Source organism: Typopeltis vanoorti, chromosome 2 (genome assembly GCF_054136105.1).
Source record: "Typopeltis vanoorti isolate ZY-2024b chromosome 2, IOZ_Tvanoo_1.0, whole genome shotgun sequence".
NCBI lineage: Eukaryota > Metazoa > Arthropoda > Arachnida > Uropygi > Thelyphonidae > Typopeltis > Typopeltis vanoorti.
The window spans coordinates 159,550,376-159,572,040 of record NC_143550.1 but is presented as its reverse complement, the minus strand read 5'-3'; the positions used below and the strand labels follow the sequence as shown (position 1 = coordinate 159,572,040).

Sequence of the window (21,665 nt, the reverse complement as noted above, 5' to 3'; positions counted from 1 at the left end):
GTAAGGAAATTACTGAAGCTAATCAAATAGTTGAATTGCTTAGTGATCATTTCGCAAAAGTGTACCATCTTCGTAGTGATAGTGCAGTGTCAGATGTGCCATTGACTGATGAGAGTATAGAGATAGATGAAATTGAGGTGTTTAATATATTAAAGAACCTTAATGCTAACACTGCCATTGGGTTAGATGGCATATCGGCCCATGTGTTACGAGATTGGTATTGTGCAAGAGACTTAGCAACTCCTCTAACCAGGATGTTTAATTTAAGCCTCAGTTCTGGTAAAGTGCCAGTAGAGTGGAAAGAGGGGAAAATAGTTCCATTGCACAAGGGAGGCTCTAAGACTGATGTTGCAAATTATAGACCAATCAGTATATCTGGAGTGGTGGTTAAGATTTTGGAGAAATTAGTTAAAATTAGAATTCAGGACTGGGTGGACAGCAATATGATACTTTATAAGGGGCAACATGGTTTTATGAAGGGTAGGTCTTGCCTAAGTAATTTGCTTACGTTCTATAATAAAGTAACAGTGGAGTTGGATAAAGGAAATCCTTACTCAGTGATACTGCTTGACTTTGCAAAGGCTTTTGACAGGATTCCACATGGAACTCTGTTACATAAATTAGAGCAAATGGGTTTGGATCCGATAATGGTGATTTGGATTAAAGGATGGCTGGCGGACAGATATCAAAGAGTGGTTTACGGAGGAGCTGAGTCCAGGAAAAAGGCAAGTGACTAGTGGTGTACCTCAGGGCTCAGTTCTTGGTCCTCTATTGTTTAATTTGTACATCAATGATATTGGAAATACCTTGAATGGAAATATCCACTTGTTTGCTGATGATGCAAAATTGGGAAGAGCGATAATCAATTCAAATGATGTGGATATTTTACAGGATGACTTAAATAGGCTGACGCTATGGACTGAGGTAAATGGCTGTCAGTTCAACGTGGCTAAGTGTAAGGTGATGCACTTCGGGAGGATGACATCGCATGCTGTTTACTATATTAACGGAATTGAACTGCAGGAAGTTAATGAGACAAGAGACTTGGGAGTTATTGTGGACAGAGAACTTAAGTTTAAAGGGCATATTCCTAAGATTGCCAAAACATCACATCAAATTAGATAGTTGTTGAGGAACACACTAACAAGCAGGGATAGGGAAGTTATTGTTCCACTCTATAAGGCATTAATAAGGCTGCATTTGGACTATTGTGCACAGATATGGTCGCCAGGATTTCTTGGTGATGTGGAAGTGGTAGAGAGGATTCAGAGGCGGGTTACAAAGATTGTTGCAGGTCTGTGGGATGTTCCCTATGAGGATAGATTGATGATCTGTGGGCTCCAAAACTAGCTGATAGACGTAGGAGAGGAGATATGATAGAGGTATTTAAATTGTTAAAGGGATTTTACAGGATTGATACTGATGATATTCTTAAGACCAATGCAGGATGTGAGAGAACGAGGGGCCATCCCTGGAGATTGTGTAAGAGTGTGGTTAACAAGGGTGTTAGGACTAGATTTTTTACTTGGAGGGTTGTGAATGGGTGGAATGCTTTGCCAGAACTGGTTGAATGAATTTAAGGAGAGGTATGACAGTTATTGTATAAATAATGGTTAGTGTGTCAATGTCGGGTCTCCCGCGATGAGTCTTTTGACTCCATGGAGACACCGTTAAAATAATAATAATAATAATAATAATAATAATAATAATAATAATAATAATAATAATACCTTTCCTTGAATTTATTCACCATTGGGGAATGCACAACCAATTCTGACAATCTATTTCTCTCACTCACCACTGTGCATGCAAAAAATCTGGTCTGCACACCCCTACCAACTCACATAACTTCCACGGATGGCCTCTAGTTCTCTGACTCTTGTAATATATTGAAACTTTTCACTTGTATCAATTTTATAAGACCCTTTTCATATCTTAAAATTTTCTATCATGTTCCTTCTTTTCTGCCTATCAATTAAATTTTGTAATCCAAAACCTTCATCCTATCCTCATAGGGAATATTCCACAGACCCTTCACCATCTTAGTCAATCGTCTATGAATCCTTTTCGCCCCCCCCCCCTGGTCTCCAAGAAACCCAGGTGAACATGGCATTATAAAAAAAGAGATATTAGCTTCCTTATCTTTTCATGTTTACATGTTTTTCAACATCCAAGTAACCCTTTGAGCCATTTCACCAAACTTTTGAGATATTCTCTCTGAACATCAATTCTCTGTCCTTCATTATCCCTAAGTCCCTAGCCTTATCACTTTAAGCAATCCAATACCATTAATATTATTATTAATATTATTGTTCCGGGAAACTCCAAGGAATCGACAGACTCATCGAGGGAGACCCTAACATCATGTCTGGAAGAACTATTCAACATTCACACAGTATCTATCTTATCTTGCCTTGAACTCATTCACGGTCGTAGCACCCACAACAGACTCTGGAAGCTTATTCAACTCATTCACCACTCTCCAAGTAAAAAACCTAGCTCTAACACCCTTGTCAACCACGCTATTGCCCAGCTTCCATGCATGGCCCCTAGTCCTCCCACCACCAGTCATATTTTCAAAAATATCTTCTGGATCCATCTTATAAAAATCCTTCAATAATTTGCATGTCTCAATCATATCACCCCTCCTTCGCCTATCGTCCAATTTCTGCAACCCACAGATCTTCAACCTATTCTCATAAGGTTCATTCCACAGACCTGCTATCATCTTGGTCACTCGTCTCTGGACCCTCTCCACTTCCTTCCCATCACGAAGAAACCTTGCTGTCCATAACTGGGCACAGAAACCCAGATGGGATCTTATCAAGGCTCGATACAGAGGAACAACAACTTATTTGTCTCTGCATGTTAAAGTATTTTTCAGAAGCCAAGTGATTTGGTGAGCTGTTTTAGTCACTTTTGCAATGTTCCCCCTAAACTTCAACTCCCTATCCACCAACACTCCCAAATCCCTGGCCTCATCAATCTCCTGGAGTACGGTTCCACCAATGCGATATACTGCTGCTATTCTTTTCACCCCAATGTACATAACCTTACACTTTGCCACATTAAACTGACCATTTTTCCTAGCCCAGTCCTCCAAACTATCCAAATCATCCTGTAAAATTTTGACATCCTCTGCACTCACAATTGCTCTACCCAACTTTGCATCATCAGCAAACAAGTGAACACTTCCTCTCAAATCCTTTCCAATATCATTGATGAACAAATTGAAAAGCAGTGGTCCAAGAACAGAGCCCTGCAGCACTCCACTAGTCACAAGACGTCTTTTTGACTCCACTCCTGAATAAACCACTCTCTGGTATCTCTCCTTCAACCACCCTCCTATCCATCTCACCAAACCTATATCCATCCCCATCTGCTCCAGTTTACTGATTAGGGTTCCATGTGGTATCCTATCAAAGGCCTTGGCAAGGTCCAGTAGTATCACTGTAAACCCACTACCCCTATCCAGTTCAGCCGTCACTGTGTTATAAAATGTGAGCAAGTTACTGAGGTATGATCTACCCTTCACAAAACCATGTTGTCCACCATACAATATCCCATTTTCATCTATCCAATCCTGTATTCTTTTCTTGAATAATTTCTCTAAGACCTTGACAATGATTCCTGATATGCTAATCGGTCGGTAATTTGCAACAGCAGTCTTGGAGCCACCTTTATGCAGTGGAACTATTTTCCCCTCCTTCCACCCACTCGGGACTAACCCAGACCCGACTCAAATTAAACAAAATGGTCAAGGGTACTGACAATTCTTTCGCTGCTTCTCGTATTACACGAGCTGGTATACCATCCAATCCAACAGATGTATTGACATTGAGGTTATGCAATAGACTACTCACCTCCACTTCATTAACCACAATACCCGTATAATCTACTGGTTTATTCGTTTCTGCAATGTCACCACCTGGATGATATATTCTTGCAAAGTGCTCACTCAGTAACTCAACTATCTCAACTGATTCAGTTACCTCCCTACCATCGGCATTCTTTAAAATCATTCTGTCATGTACATTTTTCCTTTTACTTGCTACATATTTAAAAAACTGTTTAGGATTCTCTTTAGCCTGCATGGCCAATGTTCTTTCGTAATCCTTTTTTGCTTTTCTTATCACACTCGTCTCCCTTCTGGCCTGCGCTTTATACCGTTCATGTGCCTGCCGGTCACCTTTCTCCTTAAATTCCCTCCATAGTTGTTTCTTTTTTTGCAGCTCAAGCTTAATGGTGTTATTCATCCATTTAACCCCTACTTGATTTATTATTCGGACTCTAAGTATACAGTCAGCCATTGCTTCATGCAAGCACTTCTTAACTACCTCCCATGCACTATCAACTTCTAGTCCTTGCAGTTGTACATGCCATGGCACTGAGCCAATCAAACTCCTAAGCTTGTCATACTTTCCAGTCCGATAATTCCACATGTACCCTGTCTTAATTGAAAATTCTACACCTTTAGCCACCTCCCAAGTCGAGACCCTATGATCACTCTCACCGATTGGTGGCAATTTGTTACAGCCAAATCCTCAGATGTAATTACTAGGTCAAGCACTCTCTGACCCCTAGTATTTTCCATTACATGCTGTCACAGATAGTTATCCCTTAATAACCGCATAAAATCCAATTCCTTCCTCCCGTGTGTCCTCTCCTCACTTCACCTTTCTACCCAGAGCATTTTTTAAAGTCATTTTCCCTCTTACTTGCTACATAACGAAAAAACTCTTTTGGGTTTGCTTTGGCCTGTTTGCCTAATTCTCTCTCATAGTCCGATATGACCTTACCATACTAGTCGTCCTTCTTGCTTGCACTTTCTGCTACTCATGAGTATGATAATCACTTTTTTCTTTATATTTCCTTCCATAATAATTTTTTTTTTGCAGCTCTTGCTTTATATCCCTACTCTTTATCTTAATTCCAACTTGGTTTATCCTCCTGACCTTGGTATGCAGTCTGATACCGCTACTCTCAAACAATCTCCGACCATTTTCCATGTACTACTGACATTCTTTCCTTGTAGCTTCTCAAGCCATGGCACTGTTGAAGATGACTCTTGAGTCTCTCATAATTAGGCTGACCATATTTGCTTGAGACAAAATTGGACATTGCGAACTGCAAAATCAGGACAGGGGTTATGTAATATTCTGTATGCATGAAAAAGTAAGACGATAAAAAAAAGTTTTATTACATAAACATATTGAGCTTACCATTATTCTTCAGTAACAGAACCCATATAAAAATTTAGATAGATGTAGAGAGGGACTGTATTTCACCACGATCGTATGTAAATATTTCTCCGATCAAGTGATCTTATGCAGCAAATTTCGGTCTTTCAACACCTTATCATAAAACTTCTCATACTCCATGACAATTTGTCTTACAACTAACATAGCCCCATTATCTCAACACTTAATCTAGATTTCTCCTTTGACCACATACTGTTCACAATAGAAAATATTGTCTCAAAAGGTGCTGTACTTCCTGAAAGATAAAGAATAAACTCTACAATATTACAAAAGTCTTGAAGGTCTAGGCGTTTTTAGCCCATTTCAGAAAAAATCTGTACCCATCTATCAGATACAGGAATATTTTCTTTATTCCATGTTTCCAACTGCCTCACAATTATAGATTTTATGAAGGTTACTGATCGAATACAATTTGGCAAAAAGTACCACAAAAGGATTGGAAAACGTTTGATGTATTTTTGTTTAATGCATCTAAACTGACTGTAATGCTTTTTGTTTTATTCAAATCCTTCGTTTCTGATTTGGTACATGCTGAAGAAAATGTTTGTTTCTAAATTTTATTTATCAATGCTGACAAGCAGCCATTTGCGTGAAAACTTTGACCATACAGTATGATAAGCAACAAGCTCTTCACTTGCTGCAATTTTATTGCTTTTACTATCACCATCACGTCTCACCACAAACGAGCTGATGTTTTTAAATGAAACCAGTCTTTTCAGCATCCTTTTGTTTCTGGCTATGTAGATGTTGGTTAATGTGGCTTCTGCCTCCATGAGCAACGGAAAAATGAACATTACAAGGCTGACATACCACTTTTGTTCAATCAATACACAGCTTGTCCAGTTTCATAAATTTGAATTCTTTCTGGAGGTCGTCATTAAAACTGCAGTTTCACTTCTTTGGCATCACAAGGATAGACTTAAAACTTTCAAAAATATGAAATTTAAATCGCCAGCATTGAATAACAAAGCCATTGGTTAGTATACAGGCAAAACAAAAAGTAATGCTAACCAGGATAGACGCCAGCTTCTGTGATGTGCAACTGTTGCCGACATGTCTACCTAGGTTATGGATGCATCTTCTGATGCTATTATCAGGCCCAACACCTTCAAACCCCTTGTCTCTCAATAACATGTTGTTACATGTAATTATCCCTTAGCAACTGTATAAATCCCACTTCCATCTTGCCATGACCCCTTTTCTCCCTCAAATCGATGTCCCCATAGTTAAAGTCTATCATAATAATCGTTCGGCTACACTCATTGTGCTAATCTGCTGATACATGGCATCTACATCTTCCTGTGGACCAGAGGGTCCACAGGAAGATGCTGCTATCTCATACAATAAAAAAATCAGCTAAAGCTTTTTATTCCCATATAGGGAGTAGGCGAGGCCGTTTTAGCCCTATCTAACTTTTGGAGACCAAATGGCTAGTTCAATCTCGACTGGTACAATCAGAGATAGCTGGCCCAAGGCTATCACTAATTAAGTAACACGCAGTGAAAAGAGAGAGAGAGAGAGAGAAAGAGAGAGAGAGAGAGAGAGAGAGAGAGAGAGAGAGAGGGCACAACAAGCACCGTCATTTCATGGTCACTAACCCTATCACAATATATTTAATATCTGAAATAATGTGGGTTCTACGGCCGATTTTCTTGAGTTTAGGGACGAAAAACCTGCTTACTCGTGCCAGAGATCAGCTAACTCGGGAACCGGTCGAAAAGAGGCTTAGAAAAAAATTAACCCTAGTCGCAAGATTCGAAAGCAAGTCTTCCTTCATGCAGTCAAGTGCTACATCCACTGATTATATTTTATTTACACCAAAGCATCTAAGTACATTCAAAATAAATATATGTACAACTATTTACAATATATATACATGTATATAGAATGCTTATTCTATTGGGCATTTTGATTTACATTTTTTCATAACTTAGCAATATGTATATTTTTACAATTTATTCTTCCGTATTTTTTTTTAACATCATAATCTATCATACACTCTCAAATGAACCCTCTTTCTCAGGCCTAAAATCCTATTTAACTTCTAATTTTATTTTATTTATTTATTTTGGAGTACTGCTTGTTTATTACACTGTAATACAAAATGATAGTTTGTAGTCTATAGGTTGTTCTTACATTTATTTTAAAGAAATTCTTTCACCTTTAGCTAAAAACAAAAAAAAAAAAAATCAACTAACGCCTTTTTATTCCCGTATAGGGAGTAGGGGAGGCCGTTTTCGCCCTATCTAACTGCCTTATTACTATACGCAAAAAAAAAGAAAAAAAAAAGGAAAACCTAAAATGCACAAAACATTGTGTTTTAGGTACAGATACATGATATTTTGTATCTATTTGTAGAATTTCGCTGAGTTAATCTTATCGTTTTATTTTGCACAGATTAATCTTTATTATTATTATTATTATTATTATTATTATTATAAAATAATAATAAGCTAATCTAATAAGCCTGGAATGGGCCAAGGTTTGTCTTTTATTCCCTTATAGGCAGTAGACAAGTTCTTTTAACCCTATTATTGTTATTATTATTATTGAGTGGTTGGTTTCAAATTTTTTTGTTCCCCCCCCCCACTTAAATTTTATTGAGTGTTCCGGGTTTTGGTTTTAAAATAACGAGATCCTTATGCACGAATTATGTTCGTTACGTTTATACAGTACACCGGAAGCAATGGGGTTATTTAATCAAGCATGCTGATTCCAAGGTCGTTAGTCATATGGGTGTTAAAGACGATTATAATATTAGATTTTAGTTCCGATATAGCGTGCATTATGTCTTTAAACTATATTATGTGGTTAGCACCTGTTGACTACTTAGCCATATGTTATAAAAATATTAGAACGTAATTGGTATAACTTCTTAGAAGTGAAAGAAGACACCTGTTATTTTACCAACTTTATATTCTGTGCAAAAGCATAAGTAAGCAAAACACTGGTTCCTATTCCTCATCTGACGTGTGGACATTTTCTTGTTTGAATTAAAAAAAAAAAAAAAAGTATACAATTCACTTCGTGTTAACAAGTTTCCCGCTATTTTCTGTTTGGAGTCTTTGAACTTTCTTCTCCCTGTACCGGTTTCCAAAGTAAGTATTAAGGTCACTGTGCGCTGCGTTAGGAGCACAAAATAGTTGGTTACGGCTTATTCATTTAACTATCATCGGATGGTTTGTAGATGGGAAATGATTGAGCTGACGGCATTAACCCATTTATTTAAGTGTCCGTTTTTTTTTTAAGTAAAGAAAAGAAACTAATTTAATTTCAGTTTCTTTTCTTTTACTTAAAAAAAAAAAAAAACTGTACTATTGCAACAAGCCAAATATTATAATCAAGCATTATTCGTGGTTCAAAAATTGTTTCTTTCTATATTTATAATTAAACAAACAAAAAAAAAACACATGACTTACAATAGAAATGAGCTCACATAACAAAAAACACTGATCGTAATAATATAGATTATAATTTATTTGAACCCTTGCGTTATTGATCGATAATCGAGATTTGCATCTTCGATTGTCTGGGAAGTTTAAATAGTAATAACAGTTTACTACCTAGTAAGCAACATATTTAATTTTTGAAAGAAAAACCAACTTGGGTGAATTTAAAATTATTGTATTTTCTGTAGACTATTTGCACTCCTCCCCCACCTTAAATAGTTTTTAACTTTGAATATTAGAGGTTGTTTCTGTCTCGACTCGGTGAGCATGATCAGCATATGTACTAGTTGGATATTAGTTTGCTGTATATATTGGTAATTCAACAAATCGCCCAATAGCCATGTGCTTTAATTTATTTTTTTATTTCTGACCCCCTGTTCACTGTTAAAAATAGATTACGAGATTACGCTTATGATACACATATGGTATTGGTTTTCATGTATGTGTACTGAGAATACTGAAACTTGCACCAAGAGGCCTCATTAGGTTGCAGACAGGTGCAGTGTTTTAAAAAAATATATTTTTTCTTCATAAAACATATTTATATTCTTTTGCATTCACTGAATTTTATTTTAAAAAAAAAAACATCTTTCTTGTAATTTATCAGCATGTTTGTATAATTTGTCAATTGAAATCCAAGAAACTTAATTAGGTTGAACTTGTGAATAAATCATATAAACAAAAATGCAAAATTGTAAAGCAGAAATTTGTTTGAAATCATATATATATACAGGGTGTTCGGGATAAATTTGACAGTTTCGTAAGGAAAAAGAAAATCTTCTTTGTATCTATTAAATTTAATGAATTGACAAAAAAACTTTACAGGCAGAGTTAATTACAATACTATCAACAAGATTTACTCAAAATAACCACCATTAGCATCGATCACAGCTTCAATTCTGCTTCGGAACCTCGAACAAGCTGATGCTACAGTCTCCCTGGGAAGGGCCGCAAAAACTGTTTTAATTTTATCCATTAACTGGGCTTTTGTATTACTGGAAGTGCGATTGGTGTCTTTTTCAACTGCGCCCCATACAAAATAATCCATGGGGTTAAGGTCTGGGGAGTTTGGAGGCCAAACATTTGGACTGGTGAAGTCGTAGAAATTTTCAGACAACCATTTTTGACTTTTCCCAGAGGTGTGGCAAGGGGCCGAATCCTGCTGCCATACATACGGCCTACCATTGGCTACCCTTGTTATCCAGGGCTTGACTACAGTTAGCAACTCCACGAACAAAGCCCGAATTCCAATGCCAGGGTTCTTCAACACCTGTTCCTGCAGATTTGCGAGGAATTCTGCTGTACGAACGCAATCAGATCGTCTGCTAGGGATCTTTCTTCTTGCTACATCCTCGTAGTCACCATTGCAAGTCTCTAGTTCATGCCTGATTGTTTTTATTGTATTCAGGGAGCATTGGGCAGCAGTCGTAATATCCTTATTTTGATGGCGGGCACGAATCATCATGATACAAGTTATTCTCTTCCACGATTCAGGTGGGTTCCAGCTATCCATCCTTTCTGACATCTTGTATATGAATGAAGAAGGGTCCAAACTTTTAAATGAAGAGAAGTGTGTGTTAATACATGTAACTTACGGAAAAATATAATTAATTATAAATATGTCAAATTTATCCCGAACACCCTGTATATATTTGGCTGAGTGGTTAGCATATCCATGGAAGCTGGGCTAGAGTGTGGTTAGCAAGGGTTAGAGCTAGGTTTTTTACTTGGAGAGTAGTGAATGAATGGAATAAGCTGCCAGAGTCTGTTGTGGGTGCCATGACTGTAAATGAGTTCAAGGTGAAGTTTGATAGATACTGTGTGAATGTTGAATAGTTGTTCTTGACATGATGTTAGGGCCTCCCTCGATGAGTCTAAGGACTCCTTGAGGTTGCCCGTACTACTACTACTAATAATAATATCCGCTCTCCAGCCAAGAGACTGTGCGTTCGAATCCCGTGTAGGCATGGATGTTTGAGATTGTCTTCCACCTTCATATGTTCATTCATCCAAGTATAGATACACTCTCCCAATATGGACTGGATCACCATGAGACTAGTAGACCCAAAACCTCCCTCAATGAGAGAGGTCTTCACCCTGCAGTGGGTAGAAAAATAGGCTGTTCATCATCATCTTAATTAGGTTGAACTTATGAATAAATCATATGAACAAAAGTGGCAAAATTGCAAAGCAGAAATTTGTTTGAAATCATATATATATATATATATATATATATATAGACGAAGTGATAAAGCCAAAAAAGGTAGAAGTGCCTCTAGGTGACATGTATGTAGAGGACAGTTCATTCGAGCTTGTTTGGTGTGAGATAGAGATCAACATGGCAAAATATGTAATCGGTTGTTGTTATAATCCAAGAGGTATAAGGGAGAATGTAGATAGTATGTATTGATAAATTAGCACGATGAGTGAAGGTCGAGTAATCATTATGGTGCAATTTAACTTTGGGGACATAGATTGGGAGAAGGAATGGTCACAAGTAACAAAGGAAATGGAGTTTATACAGTTGTTAAGAGATAACTACCTGACAGCATGTAATGGAAGGGAAAAGAGATTCGAGAGTGTTAGATCTGGTCATAACATCGGAGAACATATCAATAAGTAATTTAGTTACAATGTCTCCACTTGGGGAAAGCGATCATGTGGTCTTGACCTGGGAGATTGAAAGACGTACTGAATATTCTATTAAGAATGGGTATATGTGGAATTACAAGGCTGGTGATTATGGCAAGCTGAGAAGTCAGCTTTCAGCTGTATTATGGCATGAGAAATTCAAGGGGAGAGATGTTAATGGTGTGGGAGATTGTCAAGAAGTATTTAAAGAAAGCCGTATCAGACTGTATTCCCAGAGTCCGAAGGAGAAATCAAGTAGGAGTAAGATGGATGAATAATATTATTAAGCAGGAGTTGCAGATAAAGAAAAGGTTGTGGAGGAAGTATAAAAAAAAAAGGAGATGAGCGTTCCCATGAGCAGTACAAGGTACAGGCAAAGAGAGTAACCTATATGGTAAGGAAAGTCGAAGCTAATTATGAGAGGAAGCTAGCTGATGAATCCAAAAGAAACCGTAAGGAGTTCTTTTGCTATGTGGCAAGTAAAAGGAAGAATAACCATGGAAAGATTACTTTAAAAAGTGTTGATGGTAGGGAAATTACAGAAACAAATCAAATAGTTGAGTTGCTTAGTGATCAATTTGCAAAAGTGTACCATCTTGATTGTGATACTGCAGTGTCAAATGTGTCATTGACTGATGAGAGTCTAGAGATAGGCGAAATAGAGTTGCCTAATATATTACAGAACCTTAATGCTCAGGGGCGTGCCAGTAATGTCTGGCGCCTGTGTGCAAAACTATAGTTGGCACCCCTATTCCCCCCCCCTCCCTCCAATACAAAAATTACTTTAAAAAAACGTTATTTTTAAGTATTTTCTCCTCTTTGGTGCCTTTACTATCCTGGTGCCTGTGTGCATCGCACACATGGCTGGCGCACCCCTGTTAATGCTAACACTGCTATTGGATTAGATGACATATCGGCCCATGTGTTACGAGAATGTGCAAGAGAATTAGCATCTTCTCTAACCAGGCTGTTTAATTTAAGTCTCAGTTCTGGTAAAGTACCAATAGAGTGGAAAGAAGGGAAAATAATTCAACTGCATAAGGGAGGCTCCAAGACTGAGGTTGCAAATTATAGATCAATCAATATATCTGGAGTGGTGGTTAAGGTTTTGGAGAAATTGGTAAAAATTAGAATTCAGGACTGGGTGGACAGCAATATGATACTTTATAAGGGGCAACAAGGGTAGGACTTGCCTCAGTAACTTGTTTACTTTCTATAATAAAGTAAAAGTGGAGTTGTATACAGGAAATCGTTACTCAGTGATACTGCTACTTTGCAAAGGCATTTAACAGGATTCCACACGGAACTCTGTTGCATAAATTAGAGCAAATGGGTATGAATCCGAAGCTGGTGATTTGGATTAGAGGGCGGCTGGTGGATAGATATCAAAGAGTGGTTTATGGAGGAGCTGAGTCCAGGAGAAGGCAGGTGACTAGTGGTGTACCTCAGGACTCAGTGCTTGTCTTCTATTGTTTAATTTGAACTCTGTTGCATAAATTAGAGCAAATGGGTATGAATCCGAAGCTGGTGATTTGGATTAGAGGGCGGCTGGTGGATAGATATCAAAGAGTGGTTTATGGAGGAGCTGAGTCCAGGAGAAGGCAGGTGACTAGTGGTGTACCTCAGGACTCAGTGCTTGTCTTCTATTGTTTAATTTGTACATCAATGATATTGGGAATACTCTGAAAGGAAATATCCACTTGTTTCCTGATGATGCAAAATTAGGAAGAGCAATACTCAATTTAGATTATGTAGATATCTTGCAGGATTAATGTGGCAAGTGTAAGGTAATGCACTTCGGGAGGGTGAGATCACATGCTGTTTACTATATTGATGGAACTGAACTGCAAGACGTTGATGAGACAAGGGACTTGGGAGTTATTGTGGACATAGAACTTATGTTTAAAGGGCATATTGCAAAGATTGCCAAAGCTTCACATCGAATTACATGGTTGTTGAAGAACACACTAACAAGCAGGATAAAAAAGTTATTGTTCCATTTTATAAGGCATTAATAAGACCGCATTTGGACTATTGCTACAGATCTAGTCACTGGGATATCTTGGTGATGAAGAAACGGTGGAGAGGATTCAGAGGCGAGTTACAAAGATTGTTGCAGATCTCTTTAATAATTGATGTGCCTTTATCATATCTCCTCTCCTAAGTCTATCAGCTAGTCTTTGGAGCCCACAGATCTTCAATCTATCCTCGTAGCAAACAACCCACTGACCTGCAATAATCTTTGTCATATTTCTAACATTTTTAAATGGAGATTATGTAAGAGTGTGGTTAACAAGGGTGTTAGGACTAGATTTTTTGCTTGGAGGGTTGTGAATGGGTTAAATGCGTTGCCAGAGGTGGTTATGAATGCTTCATCTGTGAATGAATTTAAGGGGAAATATGACAGGTATTGTGTAAATAATGGTTAGTGTATCAATGTAGGGTCTCCTGTGATGAGTCTTTTGACTCCATGGAGACACCGTTATAAGAATAATATATATATATATATATATACATATACACACACACACACTAGGGGGCTCCGCTCCCCCCTGGCACCTATGCGCCCAACTCCCCGAGTTCCGGGCTGGTAAGCCAGTAAGCTGGTAAGACAAAAAACATACAAATGTTTAAAATTTCAGCTTATCTTTTTATATATATATAGAGAGAGAGTAGATATATATTTGGCCGAGTGGTTAGCATATCCACTCTCCAGCCAAGAGGCTGCGGGTTCGAATCCCGCATAGGCATGGGTTTTTGTGATTGTCTTCCACCTTCACACATTCACTCACCCAAGTATAGTTACACTCTCCTGATATTGACTGGGTCACCATGGGAGTAGTAGACCCAAAACCTCCCTCAGTGGGAGAGGCTTCATTCTGCAGTGGGTAGAAAAATAGACTGTTCATCATCATCACATATATATATTATTTTATTTTATTTTTTTCTGTACTTGATTTATTATAAAGCATAATGAATTAAAAAAAAATTCCATTGATGATCTCCTTTCTGTCTCCCTGAATGAAAAATATTCTGCATTAATTTGATACAAATCCCATGACCAACTCATGTCTCTAGCAAATCATACCCCTCTCTCCTATCTACCAGACTCTGGTGGGTGGTATTCTCTCAGTTTTCCCTCATACATAGACTACACTTTGTAATATGTGCAATCAGTCCTGTTAAGTCCCTTTATCCATAGATAATAAAGTTAATTGAGGTATTTTAATTAAATATTTATAGATATGAAACAACAATTGAAAGAAACTAAAAAATTAAAAGGAAAGGAAATTGAAGGAAACTAACAAACAAAAACCTTATAATTCTAGATCCCCCTCCCTCCTCATGGATATACTGGCTGCCAAAATTTCATAAAAAATATGCCCATTATGCCCAATTGTGGATAGTATAGACTCACCTATGTACAAACTAGTCAAACATTTAGCCAAGGTGCAGTCTCATGTTACTGTCAACACATACAAAATTCTGCCCACTTTAAATCCAGTACAGAAAACCTTGCCTTCCACAGCACTAAGTTAATGATTAGTTTTGACATCTCATTATTCACCATATTCCACTTAAAGACAATTTTGACCCTATTCAGGCTTAGGTTATTTTGTTTGGCAAGGCAGATACTATGACAAAAAGAGAGCACAGCATTGTTTTCATATAGGAAAAAACAATCACAAAAACGAGAACAACAATTTAATAGAAAGCACGTGATGTTATATGTACTGTCGGCTGCAAAAGAATATCTCCATGGAACTAATCATTATGAAGCTAATGCTTTCCTTTATTGTTTACCATAAATCTACATATACTAGCTAATATTATTATTATTCAGATCTCTACAGAGTCAAGAGACTCATCGCGAGAGGTCCCTCCTAGGAAACACAAAGTCTATCATACGACTCTTTAAACTCATTGACCATTCCTGCTCTCACAACTCTGTCAGGCGATGCATTTCACGGTTCAACCACCCTCCATGCAAAGAAACCACTCCTTACCCTCTTGCTCACAGCTTCCTTTCGTAACTTCCAGGGATGGTTCCTTGTCATCTCTCCTTCCCGCTGTACCCTGTAGCCTCTGTACCCTTTCAAATCCTGGGGACTATATCTGAGAACAATAGTCTAAGTGTGGTCTGATCAGGGTCTTATTATACAACGGAATGATAACTCTTCTATCTCTGCAGGTCAGCTTCCTTCTCAGTATTGCAGCAGTCCTCTGGGTTACCTTCACCACCTTTGCAATATGCCCCTGAATTTCAATTTTTTATCAATCATGACTCCCAGATCTCTTATTACCTCTACTTCCTCCAGGACAGCTCCTCTAATCGAGTATGCAGCCTCCCATCGATGTATCCCAGACTTCAAGACTTGGCATTTTGCTCCTTAAACTGGCACCCTATGCATTTGCCCATCTGTCTAGTTTATTCAAATTCTCTTGCAGGGCTACCATATCTGCCCTATTACTAATAACCCTTCCCAGCTTCACTTCACCTGCAAACAACTGAATATCCCCTTGCAATCCATTGACAATGTCATTGATATAAAGGTTAAGCAATACAGGTCCCAGTACTGAGCCCTGTGGAACCCCCACTTGTAACCTTCTTCTTCCTTGATATTATCCCACCATACACAACTCTCTGATACCTATTAGACAACCAATCCTGAATCCAGTTGATTAACTTGACATCTAAACCCATGTGCTGTAACTTAAATATCAGCTTATCATGTGGCAGCCTGTCAAATGCCTTTGCAAAATCTAAAAAAAAAATTATAGTATATGCCTTTCCCTCATCAACTGCTCTTGTCACTTGATTATAAAAGGCAATCATATTACTTAAGCAAGAGCACCCCTTAACAAATCCATGTTGATTCTCATGGATAACATTACCCTCATCTGCCCAATGCTGTATATAGTCCCTCACTAATTTCTCCAAGACCTTAACAACTATTGATGACACACAAACTGGCCTATAATTAGACACTTCCAGTCTGCTACTGTCCTTATGCAATGGCAATATCTTATCTTCCTTTCATTCCCTGGGTACCTTTCCTGTAGCCAGACTTTCATTGAAATGCCAGGTCAAAGGAGCTGTCAGTTCTTTAGCACATGCTCTCGAAACTCGTGGTGAAATATCATCCAGTCCCACAGCTTTACTGACATTCAGAGTACTCAGTCTTTGAAACACACTCTCCTGCTCCTCTACACCTCGAATGTGCCCTATCCGTCTAGTATTAAAATTTACTCCTCCAGGATGAAATACTCCATTAAAGTGTTCATTGAACAATTCCATTATGTCCTCTGGATCAGTCACTCTATTCCCATTTTTATCCCACAGTGTCATTCTTCCACAATCATTTCTCCTCCTACTGGCCACATAGCTAAAAAATTCTCTAGGATTTTCTTTGGATCTTAGGGCCAATATCTTCTCATATTGCCATATGACATATGACAGTGGATTGCAAGGGGATATTCAGTTTTGCAGATGATGCAAAGCTGGGAAGGATTATTAGTAATAGTGCAGATGTAGTAGCCCTGCAAGAGGATTTGAATAAGCTAGATAGATGGGCAAATGAATGGGGGTGTCAGTTTAATGCAGCAAAATGTAAGGTCTTGAGGTTTGGGAAACATCGATGGGATGCTGCATACTCTATGGGAGTAGTTATACTGGAGGAAGTTGGGGAGACAAGAGATCTGGGGTTGATGATTGATAAAAACCTGAAGTTTAGGGGACATATTGCAAAGGTGGTGAAGGTAACACAGAGGATTACTGCAATTATGAGAAGGACACTGACCTGCAGAGATAAGAGGGTTATCATTCCATTGTATAAATCTCTGATCAGACCACACTTGGATTACTGTTCTCAGATTTGGTCCCCAGGATTTGAAGGGGATAAATTAACTGTGGAAGAGATACAAAGACGGTTTCAGGACTGTACAAGGATAGTTATGAGGATCGGCTGAGGGAATGTGGACTGCAGAGTTTGGTGGATAGAAGAAGGAGAGGTGATATGATTGAGACTTTTAAACTGTTGAGAGGTGGTTACAGGGTTGACACCGGGGAGTTCTTTCACTTGGTTGAACAGCGGGAAGGAGTGATGACAAGAGGCCATCCCTGGAAGTTACGAAAGGAAACTGTGAGCAAGAGGGTGAGGAGTGGTTTCTTTGCATGGAGGGTGGTTGAGCCGTGAATGCATTGCCTGATAGAATGGTGAGGGCGAGAACGGTCAATGAGTTTAAGGAGTGGTATGATAGACTTTGTGTTTCTTAGGGAGAACCTCCCCTCGATGAGTCTTGGCAGACTTTATATTCTTAGGAAGGACCACCCACGATGAGTCTTTTGACTCCATGGAGGCCTGAATAATAATAATAATAATATCTATACATAAACTTTTCACACTATCTAACACAAAAATTAGGTGTCATTAACAGACTATAAAACAGCTATAACGATTTGCTCCAATGAGCAAGCACTTAAGCATGAATTAAAACTGATTAGCAATATACCTTTCTTAAAAAATGGCTACAGCAAAAATACTATCAACAAAATTCTTCACAAGACTGCAACTAAAAATAAATTAGATTACAATAAAACTATAGCTATATCAGATAAACAGAATATTACAGAAATAGAATCTTAATGGCACCTTTAAATCTGTAAAATTAAACAACTTATTCACTCTTCAATCTTCCTCATCATTCCCACCCTGGAGTGTACTATATTAAATGCACATGCACTTGCCTTATACAGTTGAAACTGGGTGTATAATTCCTTTACTTCCAGAAAATAACATAAATGACATTAAATTTAATAACCATGGTAAATCTGTCCTTTCTGATCATGCTTATTGCACCTGGTATGAACATAAATTTAAAGAATCCTGTGAAATTCTCAACAACCATCCTAATCTCAACAATATTGATGATTTAAGCATCTGGAGACACATATTCGACCTACTTAACCTTTTGTTCTAATAGGTCATTATAATTAGAGCTGTAGTACTCTAGGATTTTAGCCTTGATATGTTATTAACACTCCACAAAAATTATTTTAAAAACTGATTAGGCCATCACTATTGCTATAATGAAGGTTAATATAAATTTGTTCACTGGCGATGTAAAGTAGAATATAGCTTTGATGTATCAGCATTAGTGCATGTCTCTATATTTTGTCTGTTCTATCAAAAAAAACTACTCCTTACAAGATCTTACAGTTTCTAGGAATGACTTCATGCTTCTTCCATTATTTACTACCCTGTGCATTGTATCACTTTCCAACTTGTCAGCATGTTTTTGATTATGGTAGCAATTTTCCAAGTGACTTTCAAAGCTTTTATTATTATTATGGGTATCTCCATGGAGTCAGTAGACTCATCCTGGGAGACCCAAGCTATCAAAACAATATCTATCATACCTCTTTTTGAATTCATTTACAGACAAAGAACTCACATCTGAGTCAGGCAATGCATTACACTCATTCACTATCATCCAGGCAAAAAACCTCGTTCTCACACCCTTGTTAACTACACTTTTCCTTATTTCCAGGGGTGACCTCTTGTTCTTCCATCATTATCACACAGCTGAAATATTTCCCCTGCATTAATCTTATAAAAACCTTTTAGTAATTTAAATGTACTATCAACCAACCTCTGCTATCTACATGCTCTAAATGTAGGGAGCATTTTTTTACATCACTCCCAACTTAGTTACTCTCCTCTGAACCCTCTCCACAACCTCCTCATCTTTAAGGAATCCAGGTGACCTGAGTACAGTAATCCAAATGTGGAAGTATCAGTGCCTTATAATGGGGAATAATAACCTCTTTATCTCTAGATGTTAGTGTGTTCTTCAATAACCAAGTAATCCTATGTTATTGTGTCGTTATATATGCAAATTTACTTATGTCGCACCTTTCAAATGCACAAATCAATTACTCAAAGTACAAACCTGGATTCTTGGCTCTATCTCCTTTTCAAGCATAAACACATTTATTTAAAGACTGCACCAGTTTATGCTCTATAATTACAAATTATACTACTCAGGGAGATACTTCCAATAACCCAGAATATGTAACTATCCGTTAACTCCCTCAATCAGTCGTGGCCAAAATTTCTCACTTTAACTTTACCCTCCCACGACAAGTACGTATTTTTAGAGTGGTGAGTTGACACTCTTAATCAGGCAAGACTCAGTTTAGAAAAAGAATACATGTTTATTCTGCAATCTCAATATACACTAAATAATTACATAAATTCACACTAATTAAGATTGCAATCTCATACAAATATTAAGTTAGGAAAGCTGGTTTCTTTCAGGGTTGTCCCAGACATATAAAATCTTATTTCTGGCAAACTGCCTATACTTAATCGTCATTTAATACATTTCACTCATAACATTTCCTATCTCTGCAACTTTATCAAACACGTCTTAACAATCTCGATGTCAAGCTCAAGCCTAATTGAACAATTACTTAAAAGTCATCAGTTGATATTGTTCTGCTTTATCAAGTCTCTTGCATCTAAATTTCTTCACTTACTCACAGGCTTCTAAAAAACAAATAATAAAATGTCTACATTACCTTCACATGGTTTCTGAATGGGTCTGCTGGCTGATGCTGTCGTGGAAGAACCTGAGACTCAATTCTTTGTTTGGACAACGTGCAGCGTTATATTTCTGCTAAGTGGCTATCCTCGATATGCACAGTGGCTATCTTCGTTATCTGAGGACTTCACGGGAACATCGACAACTCGGCGCCCACTTATAATGAAAGCGGTAGCTGCGTCGCACTGGAGACTCCGTTCGTAAATTCAGGAACTGCTCGATTCAAACTTCCCACTGCCACGCATCCTCACCTGCCGTTCTGCCTGTAACCAGCTACCTCGACTTTCTCCTTATGACCACGAAATCCCGGGGGGGAAAAAGCCTTGTTCCTCCTCCTCCTGCAATCCCTTATATTACGCTTCACATAGCGTCCCTTATCCTCTCCCGAAACACCTTGTGCGGCGCTATGTTAGTTTCATACTCTGAATGATGTCAGCACTTTTTTTCTGCAGCAGGAAATCACGTGACTGTTGTTATGCACACCTGCTCCTAGTATCACACAGCCTCAGGTGCTCACACTAACCGTACCAAATCTTTGGACCCATTCTTACATTTAGCTCAGTAGAATATTTAAGTTAATTTTAGTTACACTATACAATACTAAATCTTGAGTTATAATTCACAAAAAAAAACTTCTAAATAGCATAATATAATTCCAAATCTGTTATGCATCTTTATAATTTTCTAAACTGATACTTTTCTAAGTGTTATATTTTATTATCTTAATATTTTACACTTTAAACACAATATTATCTGAATTTTACCTAATGCAAGTATTTTCTACTATGAACAATTCAATATGCTAAGTTGTACTTGTTGAAATCTGTATGATCTCTTGAAACGAAGTCACAAGACCATTCAGAGTTCAACAATATGCAATCTTTCACACTTTAGCAATGTGCCCTCTGAACTTCATCTCCCTATCCACCATCACCCCCAAGTCCCTAGCCTCATCAATCTCCTGGAGTGCTGTTCCATCAATGTAGTACACAGCTGGTAATCTTTTAATCCCAAAATGCATAACTTTACACTTTTCCACATTGAACTGACATCCATTACCTTTTGCCCATTTTGCCAGCTTATTTAAATTATCCTGCAAACTCTCAACATCAGCTTGATTTTTTATTGCACTACCCAACTTTGCATCATCAGCAAATAACTGCATATCTCCCTTCAAGCCATTTCCTATATCATTTATGTACAAATTAAACAATAACTGCCCAAGCACAGAGCCCTGAGGTACACCACTGGTCACCTACCTCATCCTAGACTGTGCTCCTCCATACATCACTTTCTGGTATCTCTCTCTCTGAGCCATTCTCTTATCCATATCACCAGTTTAGTATCCATTCCCATCTGCTCTAATTTGTGCAACAGTATTCCATGGGGTATCCTGCCAAAAGCCTTAGCAAAATCCAGGAGTATCGCTGTGTAGCCATTTCCCTTGTCCAACTTGGATGTCATTTTATTATAAAAAGTTAATAAATTGCTAAGGCAGGATTGACCTTTAACAAAACCATGTTGACTCCTATAGAGTATCATATTCTGATCCACCCATCCTTGAATTCTGTCTTTAACCAACTTTTCCAATACTTTTACCACCACTCCCAAGATGGGGATTGGTCTGTAATTAACTATTGCAGTCTTAGCTCCATATTTATGCAAAGGAACCACTTTGCCTTCCTTCCACTCCTCCCTTAAGTTTGAACTCTGGACC

General features: G+C 37.9%; 1 protein-coding gene across 1 annotated transcript in view; it reads left to right on the top strand.

Annotated features, from left to right (window-relative positions):
• The first annotated feature begins 8,084 nt into the window (after positions 1 to 8,084).
• Positions 8,085 to 21,665, top strand: part of LOC150109570 (solute carrier family 15 member 1) — a 440,305-nt gene continuing 426,724 nt past the window's right edge. Inside the window, exon 1 of the mRNA XM_090409050.1 lies at positions 8,085 to 8,359. The gene's annotated coding sequence lies outside the window, so the exon portion shown is untranslated. The remainder of the gene's footprint in view (positions 8,360 to 21,665) is intronic.